Raw genomic sequence first — 13268 nt, 5'->3', positions numbered from 1 at the left:
GGTGCCCAACCCCAGAGAGAGAATCCGTTGCCAGGCAGGAGGAAAGCTGGCCTTGAACTCAGAGGGAAAGGGTGTGCTCTCCAGGATGGCATGCCCTGGGGCATTCCCAAGCATCTCACACAGACGCGCACACACACACACACACACACACACACATACACACACACACACACACACACACACACCAGCCTTCAGCTAGCTTCCTTGGGTGCCACACGCCCCACTCTCACCTGACTCAGCATTTCTCAGCCCTCAGGCCTGGGCATTCTTCCTCCACGACTATAGCCACATCCATGTGCCATTATTTACTTAGCATTTTTTTCCTCTAAATCACTCACTTTTTTTGAAATTTAAATGTATCCATCAAGGAAGCTTCAGATCACTTTTGGAAATAAAAAGCCAATATCCCTTGCAGTAAATAGAAGGGAATTGTAAATCTGTAAAAATAAAAACATTACCATTGTAAAGACGTTTATGTAGCATTTAAAACGTTGGTCTCACCGGGGTGTGGGGGGTAGGGTGATTTTGCACTGTCAGCTCCCTCCCCACCCCCGGGGCCATATGGTAACATCTGGAGACATTTTGATTATTTATTTATTTATTTGGCTGTGCCGGGTCTTAGTTGTGGCATGCGGGCTCCTTATTTGCGGCATGAGGACTTCTTAGTTGAAGCATGCGTGTGAGATCTAGTTCCCTGAGCAGGGATCGAATCCAGGCCCCGTGCATTGGGAGCATGGAGTCTTAGCCATTGGAACACCAGGGAAGTCCCAACATCTGGAGACGTTTTGGGTTGTCACAACTAGGGGAGCCGGGAGGTGAATGCTCCTGGCATGTAATGAGTAAATAACCTGCCATGCACAGGGCAGCTCACCCCCGCAGCTAAGGGTTATCTGACCCCAGATGCCAGTAGTGCTGAGGCTAAGAACTCCTGATCTAAAATAAGCTTGAGCACCCCAGGGAGGCATGCCCCATACCCGGGCAGCTCTGACCTGGTTAACTGCGCCTCATCCTTCAGGCTCAGCTGGAACACCAGCCCCAGGGACGCCTTCCCTGACCCCCGGAGCAGAGGACTCCAGATGTCAGGTCCTATGGCCCCTGACCCTCCTACCTCCTAACTCTCTGACTCTTGGCAGTTGTTTTCTGCTTGTGTCTGTCTCCCCAACTAGACCTTCAAGCAGGCAGGGGCCACGTCTGTCTCATTTATCTCTTTCTCCAGCCCCTAGCACAGTGCTGGCTCATAGTAGGGGCTCCGTTGTTACATGCAGACGGAAGGAAGGAAGCAATGAAGCAAGGAAAGAAGGAAGGAAAGAGGGAAGTTTTGGGCAAAAAACAAGATGTGGATTCTGTTCCCGGATTCCCCACTGTCGGTCAGGCACGTAACCTCTCCTTGGTGAACTTTTTTTTTTCTCACTTGTGAGATGGACACCGTAAGGGGAGTCTGTCCCCGTCAGAGAAACAGCAGGTGTCAAAGTCCTTGGCAGAGGGAAAGCCCTCGGTAAAGGTTAGGGGCATCCACAGGTAGAAGGGGGATCCCTGGAGAGATTGGGGCTCATTCCCTCATTCATTTATCTACCACCATTGTCAAGAGCTCGTATTCCTCTTGTCCCAGGGTAAGTTTTAGTTACATCCCTTTCATCTCCAAGGTGTCCTGGCTTGGGCAATCGGTGATATGGTCCCTCTCACTCTCAGCCACTGTACCTAGTAGGGCAGTGGAGAGGTGAGCAGTGATTAAGCCTCGAGAGGGCCATCTGCCCTGGCTGTCTCCTCTACCCTGTAATCTGATCTTTGCCCCCACTGCTCCGGACCCTGCGCTAAGTGCTCAGGGATCCTCAGGGATATCCGTTTAGCAGCAGGGACTAGAGGCTGCAGGTGGGGCTGGCTGGGAGCCTCGGAGAAGGGGCCACGTGGCAGACATGTGGCTGGGAACATCACGCCCAGGTGAAGCCAAATCCGGCCTCTGTACCCCAACACCAGATTAAATCTCAGAGACAGTTTGGGGTGAAGTAGAAAAGAATAGCTTTTATTGCTTTGTTAGGCAAAGGGGTCCACAGCGGGCTAAGGCCCTCAAAACTGTGTGTCCCGACCTGGAGGGGTAGTGAGGAGTTTTATAGTAATGGTTCCAAGAGGGTGTGGTCAGCTCGTGGACATTCTTCTGATTGGTTGGCGGTGAGGTAACCGGGAGTCAGCATCATCAACCTTCTGGTTGCAACCGGTCTGGGGTCTACGTGCTTGTGGGCAGCATACAGTTAACTTCTCCCACCTGGTGGGAGTTTCAGTATCTGCAAAACATCTCAAAGATATTCTTATGTGTATCCCTTAAGGGGGAACCAGGACCCTGCCCCAAGGCTGCACTGTTGTTTCTTGACTGTTCCTCCCTTGTCTCTGCATCCCTTGTCTCTTCATCCGGTCCCTTCCCTAATTAGCAACTGTTTAAACCTACCCTTTGGAACTGAGGGAAGGTCATAGAGGCTGAATGAAGCCTATTTCCAGTAATCAAGAAATGGGGGACCCAGAAAGGCTTTTGTGTACAGGAGCCCCACAGGGTTCTGCTCAGTTTCACAGGGTCAGGGCTGCTCCCCACAGAGGCAGCCCAAGTCCAAGGCTTGGGTGGAATGTCAAGACCCCGTGCCGTGGCGCATGGATTTCCGGGGTGGAGATGTGGGAGAGGGGCAGGACTGTGACTTGGGTGTGTGTATCTGTGAAGGGGGCCTCCGGCCTCTGCCTGGATGTCTGTGTGAGGTTCCCAGCGTGTTTTACTCAGTCCCACCCAAGCACGGGCTGGGGGACATTCTCCTCTTCCTCACACCATCATCCTCTAGGCCAGAGGGCCGACCCTCCATCCTGGGGGGCTTAGGGGCATCCAGGGCTGTCACAGTGGGGTTGTCCACGTGAAGAGTCCTACGGGAGTCGAGGGCCGGGACCCAGGCAGACAGCAATCGTTCTGAACAGGATGTACTGGCGCTGTCCGTGAGCACGTGGCCCGACTCCCAGGATGTTCCCGGTCCACCCAGACGGGGACAGGGCCCTTCGTGGAGGCCACTTCACTCCCCTGTGTTCCCGGGAATAAAGGGGAGGCTGGGCCCCCTCGGGGGCTGCCCTGCTCACGCCTGCATCGTTGCGTCCATTCTCTCCTGGGACCCACTATCCTCTCCTCCTCCTCTTCTTCCTCCCCCCAGGCGGGCAACTTTACCTGGTCTCCAGGTGGAGGTTAGGAGGGACTGCTTGATCATATATGCTTCCAAACCTTTTCTTTGAACACCTGCATGTAGGCTTTTTTTGCAGTACACAGGCCTCTCACTGTTGTGCCCTCTCCCGTTGCGGAGCACAGGCTCCGGACGCGCAAGCTCAGCGGCCATGGCTCACGGGCCCAGCCGCTCCGCGGCATGTGGGATCTTCCCGGACTGGGGCACGAACCCGTGTTCCCTGCATCGGCAGGCGGACTCTCAACCACTGCGCCACCAGGGAAGCCCCTGCATGTAGGCTTTTGAAATCCCCAAAGCCAGGGGTTTGATTCTTGTTTTCTCAGTCCTCTGTGATAGCCGAGGCCATCGAGGTCTTATATCTAGTTACCCTAATGAAGGAGGGTATGGGGACATAACCACTAATATAAAAAAAATCACCCACCACCAAGTTGCCCTGGGCCACCCCAAGATTCACTGGGAACTGGGGGCGTGGCCTCATTCTAGACGTCCCCCGCCCCCGGGTGAGGGGTCTGTCTTAGCCCGTTCATCGTCTCAGGGCTGGATGGGGGCAGCCGGGTGGAGGACGAGGCTGGTGAGGGTTCAGTAAACCTTGGTCCCTCATTAAATGCCACCTCTGATTTGGGCCACTTCACTTGAAAAGGCAAATAGAGAAATGGGCAGAATCCAATCAGGAGTGGTGCTGGTAACTCAAGGGGCCCAGAAGGAGACCTTTGGAGCAAGGGCAGAGTAATTGGAATGATCTAGTGCTGAGAAGACAGAGTTGAGGGCTCCGGGAAGGTTCTTCTCAGGGAGATGCCAACCAGCTTACTCCCCAACCCCCTTGTCCTCAGAGGGCAGAGCAAGAAATTAGCTTCAATTGGCGCTGGAAAGATTTAGGTTACGCGTAAGGAAGAGCTTTTTAAAGCCTGAAATATGCTACCAAGAGAGGCTGAGGAGTCTCTGCAGGGTATCTAAAAATAGCCTGTTCTTTAAAAATAGATTCGGGCGAGCTTTAAACAGCATCAGCTCAGCTTCTTGGGGATGGTTTTAAGTGCAGGCCTCGCGGAGGGCGGGCTGGGGTCCTCCCCAGGCCAAAGGGCAGAAGGGAGAGTCAGCCCTTAGCCCCTGTCGGGGCAAACGTCTGGATGGACGTGTTAGATCTGCATAGGTAAGGGATTTCTTTTTCCGTCTGCCCCCAGTTGATTGGTGTCAAATACCAGCCCTTAAGATCTCCAAGTTTTCTTTCTGTGGGAGGAAGTTTTAGGGCTGATGTTAATTGGGTCAGTCCCACCAGCTTCTCCCAGTCCGTCCCCATTCCTGAGTCAGGGCTCTCCAGTGCCCTGAGGCTTTGCTGGGAATCCATCCATCTCAGCAGTGCCAGATGTGACTCCCTCCAGCCACCGGCTTGCCACCTCTTAATCTCAGCTCCCTTGGCCTGGCCTCGTCCTCTCACTGCAGCTGCCCCTCCTGGACCTCTCTGCTCCCACCTTCTTGCCAATCTGTCCTCCACCAGCAGGAAGAGAGGGCTTTAAAAAAGGCTGCCTGGTTCTTGCCCTGAACTTACCAATTATGCAATTCCTGCCCATTGCCCTCAGGAGAAAGCCTGAACTCCCAGGATGGCTTCAGAATCTTCCATGCAGCGTCTTGTTTACCCTTCCAGCAGCCGCTCTCTCCACCCACCTGTTCTACCTAACGGCCCATTAAGGCCCCACCAAACCACTTTGCCTGTGGGCTCTGCTAGAGCTGCTCCACTGCCTGGTCCACCCTCCTGCTTGGATGTCACCCCCTCTAGACGCATTTCCTGACCTCCCCACCTAAACCTGGCCTAGGAGCCCAGCTAGGGTTCCCGCAGGCCGCGGACCTCCCCCGTTGGCTGCCCTGCCACACGGTAGTCCCCAGTTTTCTGTCTCTCACCTCCCTGAGAGCATTGAAAGCCAGGTCTCTCATTCCCAGTCATATTCCCCCAGCTAGAAGGAGGCCTGGTACACAGCAGGTGCTCAATACATGCTCAGCGACTAACTGAAAGTCAGGCTGCCCTAGCAGGGGTTTCCCTTTGCTACCTTTGTGCCTCGCCTCATCTGGTTTCAGCTTCCTCCAAGTCCCCACAGGCCCCTCTGTCTTACGTCCCTGACATGACATGCATGGGATGTTGGCAAATCCAGGCCAGTGCCCACGTACACGGAATGTTTGTTTAGACATGAACGCTCCCCGAGTGTTCTGAGGAATAACTTCTTGAACAGCATCTTTAATGATAAACTCTATTATAAATTAATTCATCAGCTGATTCCTCTGCCATCTCAATTAAACGGAGCATGCCACTAACATAATACATACAAACCCTGCAAAAGAGAAGTGGGGCTGCAGGCAAGAGGAGCTCTGGAACTCACTTGGGCATCATTGCTCTGTATCCCTATCTTGGGGGGAGGCATCACGGCTTGGCCCTCCTGTGTGTCCTCCAGACCCAGGAGACACCGCTCTGCACGGCCAGGCTGACTCCTCTCCCCGCACCCGAATCCCTTGGCCATGCTGCCCGGTCTCACTTTCAATTCCTGAGCTCAGGCCTCACACGCAGCAGCACTGCCCCGCCGGCCACACGCACTGCCATGGTTTTTCTGTGCTTTCCCACGCTCTGAAAGGACCATTTCACACCATCTCCTGGTTCCTCAAAACTCCTACATCCGCCGTCTCGCTCTCGGCTGGTGGCCTGGCCTCATTGGGGCGAGGGAGAGGCAAAGCCGCCCCAGTACTGGGATCTTCACTCGCACGCCCTGCTTCCCGTTCCCTTGGGCCAAGCATCCCTGCTCTCATCGTCTTCCAGAACCTTCTCTCTCCCTTGCTTCTACGGTTGCTGTCCGGCTCCTCCGCACCCTCAGGCTCCCCCTGTCTACTCGAGCACTCTGGGTAAACGCAGGAGCATCCTATATCTCCCCTCTTCAGGATCCCTCCCTGAACCCCAGGCCTGCTCCAGCTATCACCCCATTTCTCTGCTTCTCCATGCAGCGGTTTGAACGTCTTCTCTCTAACCGTTTTTGACTATTTTCTGTCCTCTGCTCAGCGTATTCCGTGGAGCATCTGTCCCCCATGGCCTCCATGTTGGCACATCCAGCAGTCACTTCTCTGTCTTCATCTCTGATCTAACAAACCACTTCCTCCCCTCGATATGCACCCTCCTCCTGGCCCCGGCAATGCCGCGCGCCGGTTCTCCTCCTGCTGCCTGGGCCTCTGGGCCTCACCCTCCTCTGCTGGCTCCGCCTGTTCTGCTCAGCACTGGATGTTGGCTCCATCCCGGCCCTTCTCTTCTCTCCCTACAGGCCTCCTCTAGGCCCATGTCCGTACGCATTTAAATCTCCAGCTCTGACTACCCCCTGGACCCCAAACTTGTGCACCCAAGTGCTGCTGTGTTGTCTCAGCTTGGGTATAAAGTAGGCATTTCAAATTAATGTAGCGCAAATGGGGTTTGACCCACCCAGACAACTTCCTCCGTCTTCTTCATCTTCATGAGTGGCACCGTCGTCTGCCCAATAGCCCAAACGCAGACCCCAAGGTCATCCCAATCTCTGGGTAGCCCTGATCCCTCACACCCAGCCCATCAGCAGGTCCTGTGGACTCCACCTTCGAAACCTGCCCCAGAGCTGGCAACAACTTTCGACCAAGCAGCAGCAGCTCGGCCTGGGCGCCCTTCGTTACCTCAGCTTCCATCATCTGTCTTCACACAGTAATCAGAATGATCTGAAAACATAAATGAGGCCCCTGCTTCGGCCCTCTACTATGGCTTCCCATAGTACCTAGAAGAAAGCCAGATTCCTCACTGTGACCTACAAGGTCCTGGATGACCTGGTCCTCGCCTGCCTTCCTGACGCGTCTCTACGTAGTGAGGCCTACGTAGTGAGTCTCAAACATACATTCATTCATTCATTCATTGAAACATGTAGGGCTTATTACCTGCCAAGCACTATTCTAAGTGCTTTACAGTATAAGCCACTTAGTCCTCATATCAATCTGTGAGGCAGGCATTATTATTATCCCCATATTACAGTTGGGGAAACTGAGGCACAGATGGGCAAGGTAATCTACCCAAGGTCACATAGCTTGTAAGAGACAGAGCTGGCAACCAGACCCTCCCTTTCCCTTTGTTTCACCCCTGCTTTACTGTGGGCTCACCTTTTGACTCTCCTGACTCCGGCTCTTAATTCTGGCCCCGACACCAGCCCCTCCGGCCTTGACAACAGATTTCGGCTTCTTCAGTCTGACCCGCGGAGGGCAGGCCTGGGGGTCATGGCAGCTCTTTTTGCCTTGGGTTCTGGATGGCATCACACCCAGCCCAGCTCTGAGCCCTCAGCCAGCGTCCCCCACCTGTCAGTGCTCTCCAAGGTCCCGAAGGGGCAGGGAGGAGCCATGCCTGGCTCACCACAGGCGCTGAGAAGCCCATTTCTGGTGTCAGGAGTTGGGAGATTCCAGAAACCACAGGATGAGAGCTTTACAGCTGTGAGTTTCGTGGTGTGAGTCCATGCCAGGAAGCAGCAGAAGCAGCACAGAAAGCTGCGTTCGTTTAGTTGCCACTGATTTAGGAGGTACCATAACTCAGCAGAAAGTCACTTTTTAATTCAGAATGAGCTGGAAACAATTCCTTCTGCCGAGGATTGTTACAGCAGATGCTCCTGGTGGGGGACCTCACTTTACAGAGCAAACATGCTTCCAGAAACTTGATTGAGCGCTCTATTGTTTTAAAAGCAGAATCGTTAGAATGCAATCAGAAAATCTCACCAGCCGATCTTTGAATGATTTGTAATTTTCATTTATTGAATTGTCTTAAAGCATGGCCTTTCATATTTGGGAATAAATGGGATTCAATTGAGAAATCAATGCATTTCTAAACTAACAATTTGGAAAATTAATTATTCTGCCAACAGGCTGGGTCCAGCTTCTGGGTTTGGTTGGTAGTTTTTGTATTAAAATACTCTTCTGTCCCCGCTGTCCTAGTACATGGAGTAGTTGTTCTCATGAATGTTTTCCTTCTTTAGTGGATGTTCTCTGGAATTACCTATGTCTACTGTTATCCCCACTTTATAGATGAGAGAACCAAGGCACTGACAGATCAGATAACTTGGATAGCATCTGGACAGACATGGTGAGGAAGAAGCTGACCGTTACAACAGCTGGGGGTTTGGAAAGCAAGTCCTGCCTTCAGAAAGGGAACAGGGCAGTGGGTGGGGTTGGGGTGGGGCTAAAGAAGGGGTCCTGCCCCACAGAGGGAACAAGGTTCTGGGTAGGGTAGCACTTCTAGAGGGAATGAGCAATGGGCTGAAAGGAAGAGAGACCTGTCCTTCCAGCTAACAGACTCCACCGTAAGTTACAATGATTAAAAAAACAGAGGGCGGGAATTTCCTGACGGTCCAGTGGTTAGGACTCTGAGCTTCCACTGCTGGGGGCCTGGGTTCAATCCCTGGTCAGGGAACTAGGACCCACAAACCATGTGGCACAGCAAAACAAAAAAATAGTGTGGCATTGCCGCAGGAACAGAGAGAGATCCATGGCACAGAATGAGTTAGGAATAGACTCGTGTAATGTGAGGCTTGCATTGTGGTATAAAGTTGTTATCAGAAATCATTGGCGAAAGAACAGACCCTTCTATAAGTGTTCAGAGCAATTAACAACTCATTAAAAAAAATTAAGTTAGATCCTTACTTGACACCATTCACCAAGATAAATTCCAGATGAATTAACATAAATATCTATAAGTATGTTAGAAAAAATATAGGATAATGTGTTGATGGTGTTGGTTTTCTTAAAGTAGACACAGGAAGCAAAAAGCAAAAGACTAAAATAAAAAAAAAAGCAAAAGACTGCTAAATTTGTATTAAATATCAAAATGTATGACAAAAGCAGTTTTGTTCATAATTGCTAAAACTTGGAAGCAACCAAGATGTCCTTCAATAAGTGATGCATCCATATGGTGGAATGTTAGTTAGCAATAAAAGGAAAAGAACAGGGCTTCCCTGGTGGCGCAGTGGTTGAGAGTCCGCCTGCCATTGCAGGGGACACGGGTTCGTGCCCCGGTCCGGGAAGATCCCACATGCCGCGGAGCGGCTGGGCCCGTGAGCCATGGCCGCTGGGCCTGCACGTCCGGAGCCTGTGCTCCGTGACGGGAGAGGCCACAGCAGTGAGAGGCCCGTGTAACGCAAAAAAAAAAAAAAAAAAAAAAAAGGTAAAGAACAAACAAGCCATGAAAAGATAGGGGAGAACTCTTAAATCCATATTGCTAAGTGAGAGAAGCCAATCTGAAAAGGCTACGTACTGTGTGATTCCAACTACATGACATTCTGAAAGCACCCCAGCTATGGAGACAGTAAGAAATCTGTGGTTACCAGGGGTTCAGAAGGAGTGGGGAGGGAGGGATGAACAAGCAGAGCACAGGGGGTTTTAGGGCCGTAACTATTGGACACAGTAATGATGGATACATGTCACTATGCGTTTGTCAAAATCCATAGACTGTACAACACAGAGTGAACCCTAATGTAAACTGTGGATTTCATTAATAATAATATATCGCTATTGGCTCATCAACTGTAACAAATATACACTCTGTTGAAAGATGTTAATCATGGGAGAAACTGTGAAGGCAGAGAGAGGGGGCATTTAGGAACTCTGGAACTCTCTGTATTTTCCGCTTAATTTTCTGTAAACCTAAAACTGCTCTAAAAAATAAAATCTGGGACTTCTCTGTTTGCCCAGCGGTTAAGAATCCGCCTTTCAATGCAGGGGACTGGGTTCGATCCCTGGTCAGGGAACTAAGATCCCACATGTCACGGGGCAACTAAGCCCGTGTGCCACAGCTACTGAGCCCGCGTGCCACAACTACAGAGCTCGCACGGCACAACGAAGAGCCCTCATGCCACAAGGAAGGGCTGATGAAGCCAAATAAATAAATAAAATAAAAAATAAAATAAAATCTATTAGTGAAAAAAAAAGTGCTTTTTCCCCTGTGCTGTACAGGGGGAAAGACAAGCAGTAAGCTATTTGGAGTCTATACAATAGACAGGTTTAGTATCCAGAATACATAAAGAATTTCTATCAGTTGATAAGGAAAGATTTTTAATAAAAGGAAATTGACAAAGGATACAGACAAGCACAGTCATAGAAGAAGAAATAACAATGGTTAATAAATAACATGAAAAATGCCCAAGCTCACTAGTAATGAGGGAAATTATAAAACTTAAAGCAATGTTGAGGTGTCATTTTTTACCATGCAATGGGCAAAATTGTTCATGTTTTATAACATCAAGTATCGGCGAGGATTTGGGTGAGGACTCTCACGAAGCTGGCGGAAGTACGACCAGGTACCTCTGCTCAGGAGAGGAGTTCACTGACGCTGATTAAAATTTAAAATGCACACGCTTTACGACCTGGCAATTCCTCTTGTTCACGCTGGAGACATACTTGCTTGTCCACACAGAGAGACTTGTAGAAACGTGTTCATTGCAGCATTGCTTAGAGAGCAAAAAGCTGGAAATGACTTAAATACCATCAACTGATTGGATAAATAAAACATGGTGTGTCATTATCAGGGAATCTTATGCATCAGTTCCAAGGAATAAGGTACGTCTGTTATGTACCTCTTGGAAGTTGACCAGGAATTGTGTCAAGTAAAGATAAATAAGATACCCACGTGGCTCAGCCCCTGTCTCCTTCTAACAAACTTAGCCAAGGCAGAGGGGACCCTAGAGGCTTCTAGCATACCTGCCGGGGTATGACTGAGGATGGGGTCTAAGCCTGGCAGAGACAGCTGGGGAAGGCTGAGCCTTTAGGGGATCTCTGGGGGCCTCAGCACCTGTCACAGTCACCCTCTCCCTGGATTTCCTGACTCAGGTGCTCCCCGCCAGCCCTGGAGAGCAGCTGTCATCTGCAGCCAGAAGTCCCTGAGGGGCTGGCCCCGGCCCAGAGATACAGGCAACCAGCTCTGAGTCCTCTGTCTCCGTGGGGCCTGGGGTCAGGTGGCTGCAAGGAGACAGGTGTGCTGGATCCTGCTGGCTCAGCTCCCGAGACCCGACTGTGCACCCCTCTTGTCTACTCCGCTTTCAGTGACATTACATGGGTAGCTTGAAATTGGCCATGGTGGGATCATTCACACCATGGAAATTGGCAAACGCTACAAATCATAGCTTTTTCTCTCTCTCTCTCCCTCTTTGGGGAACCTGGTGTCAAACATTTACCTTCACACCATGACAACACAGGGTGTCCTCCTTTGCCCTCACACCTGCCCGCAAGGCTGGGTTTCAGGACTCGGTACCTCACTGCCTCTTTACTTCTGTCTTTCCTTATCTCTACCCCTTCTCTCCTTATCTCCATCTCTTCTCTCGTCTCCACAGGGGAAAGGGTGACTGGGGCAACAAGGGGAGGACAGACGCATTCTAGGCAGCGTGGGAAGAGCCCTGGCTTTAAGGGCATTTGGATCTGGGCCCCCGTCACAACTAAGCCATCTACTCCCTTTGTGACCTGGGACAGACTTGGCCACTCTGAACTTCTGTTTTCTCACCTGTAAAATGGGAATAATCATATTCAGGACTACTATATACAGCCTTGGAGGTGTGGTTCTGCTTCAACTCCAGGGAGTGATGTGCACGTAGACTGTGATGTGAATGGAGCCGTATGGAGATGTGCAGTGGGCAGCCTGAACAGCGGTACATGGCCCACATCATCATACTTACCTCAGAGGGTTGTCATAAAGATTAAAAGATAATACTGTAATGGAGGTGAACGAGTCTGACAGAGTGCCTGGCACACAGTAGGTGCACATTCATTGTTGGTTTCCTTCCTTCCTCTTGTCGTCTATCTCTTCCCTCCTCATCAATACCGTATCACTCCATCTGAAAATTAGGTCCACGCCAGTTAGCCCACAAAGGCTCCAGATGCCATAGTCCACACGAGCAATGTCCCCAGGTTCATAATAATCCTGGTAACTGTAACGATTGCATGCCTGCTAGGGAGCAGACATGGATGCTGCCTTGCTTCATTTCAGCCACTTTTCACCTTACTTGTCATAATCCTCATCTTAGGGTTGAAAGACCTGAAGCTCAGAAGAGTGAGGTGCCTCGCCCAGGGCCACACAGTGGAAACGTGGTGGAAAAGGATTCCCACTCAGATCCCTTGGAATCAGAGTTCTCCCAGCCAGTGGGTTTCAAGATTTTTGACATGAGCATGGAAAAACATTTCATATTACAATCACTATACACACGCACGTGCGTGCACGCGTGGACACACACATGTATAGAACATGTATAGAAAAGTTTCACAAAACAATATTTACTTCTGCTACATTTGATGGTATCAGATATCTGTTCCATTCCACTCTTGTTTGTTTATTTTTTTAAATTTTTTAAAATTAATTAATTAATTAATTTTTGGCTGTGTTGGGTCTTCGCTGCTGCGCGCAGGTTTCTCTAGTTGCGGGCTTCTTATTGCGGTGGCTTCTCTTGTTGCAGAGCACAGGCTCTAGGCACGTGGAGCACGGCATATGGGATCTTCCCGGACCAGGGCTCAAACCGGTGTCCCCTGCATTGGCAGGCAGATTCTTAACCACTGCGCCACCAGGGAAGCCCGTATTTGTTTGTTTTAAATGCTGGTTGCAATCCATGAAGTTGACTTCACAATCCACTAGTCTAGTGAGTCAAGACCTGCGGTTTGATCAACATTCTCTAAGCAGCTTCTCCCAAATGACCTTCTAACACAGGTATCAGCAAACTCTGGCCCACAGGCTAAATCCAGCCCAAGGCCTGCTTTTGTAAATAAAGTTTGATTGGTACACGGCCATGCTCATCCCTTCATGTACTGTCTGTGGCTCCTTTGTGCTGCCACAGGAGAGTTGAAACCCAGAAAGCCTAAAATGTTTACTTATCTGGCCCCTGACAGAAAAACTTTGCCCCATCCAGAAGCAGATCTGACTCTGTGTCTCCCTTGTTTACATTTCTCCAGGGTCTCCCTTTGCCCTCGGGCTCAACTCAAACTCCTTGGCAGGCTTAGAGAACCACCGCCCTCTGGTCTTCCGTGTTCCAGTCCTGCTGCCTGTCCTTCCCTGGGGGTCCATGCTCT

General features: G+C 50.7%; 1 protein-coding gene across 1 annotated transcript in view; it reads left to right on the top strand.

Annotated features, from left to right (window-relative positions):
* GSG1L (GSG1 like) overlaps nt 1–13268 on the top strand; it is a 213847-nt gene that overhangs the window by 159240 nt on the left and 41339 nt on the right. The gene's annotated exons all lie outside the window — the stretch shown is intronic.

Source organism: Lagenorhynchus albirostris, chromosome 15, assembly GCF_949774975.1.
Source record: "Lagenorhynchus albirostris chromosome 15, mLagAlb1.1, whole genome shotgun sequence".
Classification (NCBI taxonomy): domain Eukaryota; kingdom Metazoa; phylum Chordata; class Mammalia; order Artiodactyla; family Delphinidae; genus Lagenorhynchus; species Lagenorhynchus albirostris.
This window is presented reverse-complemented; position numbering and strand designations above follow the sequence as displayed.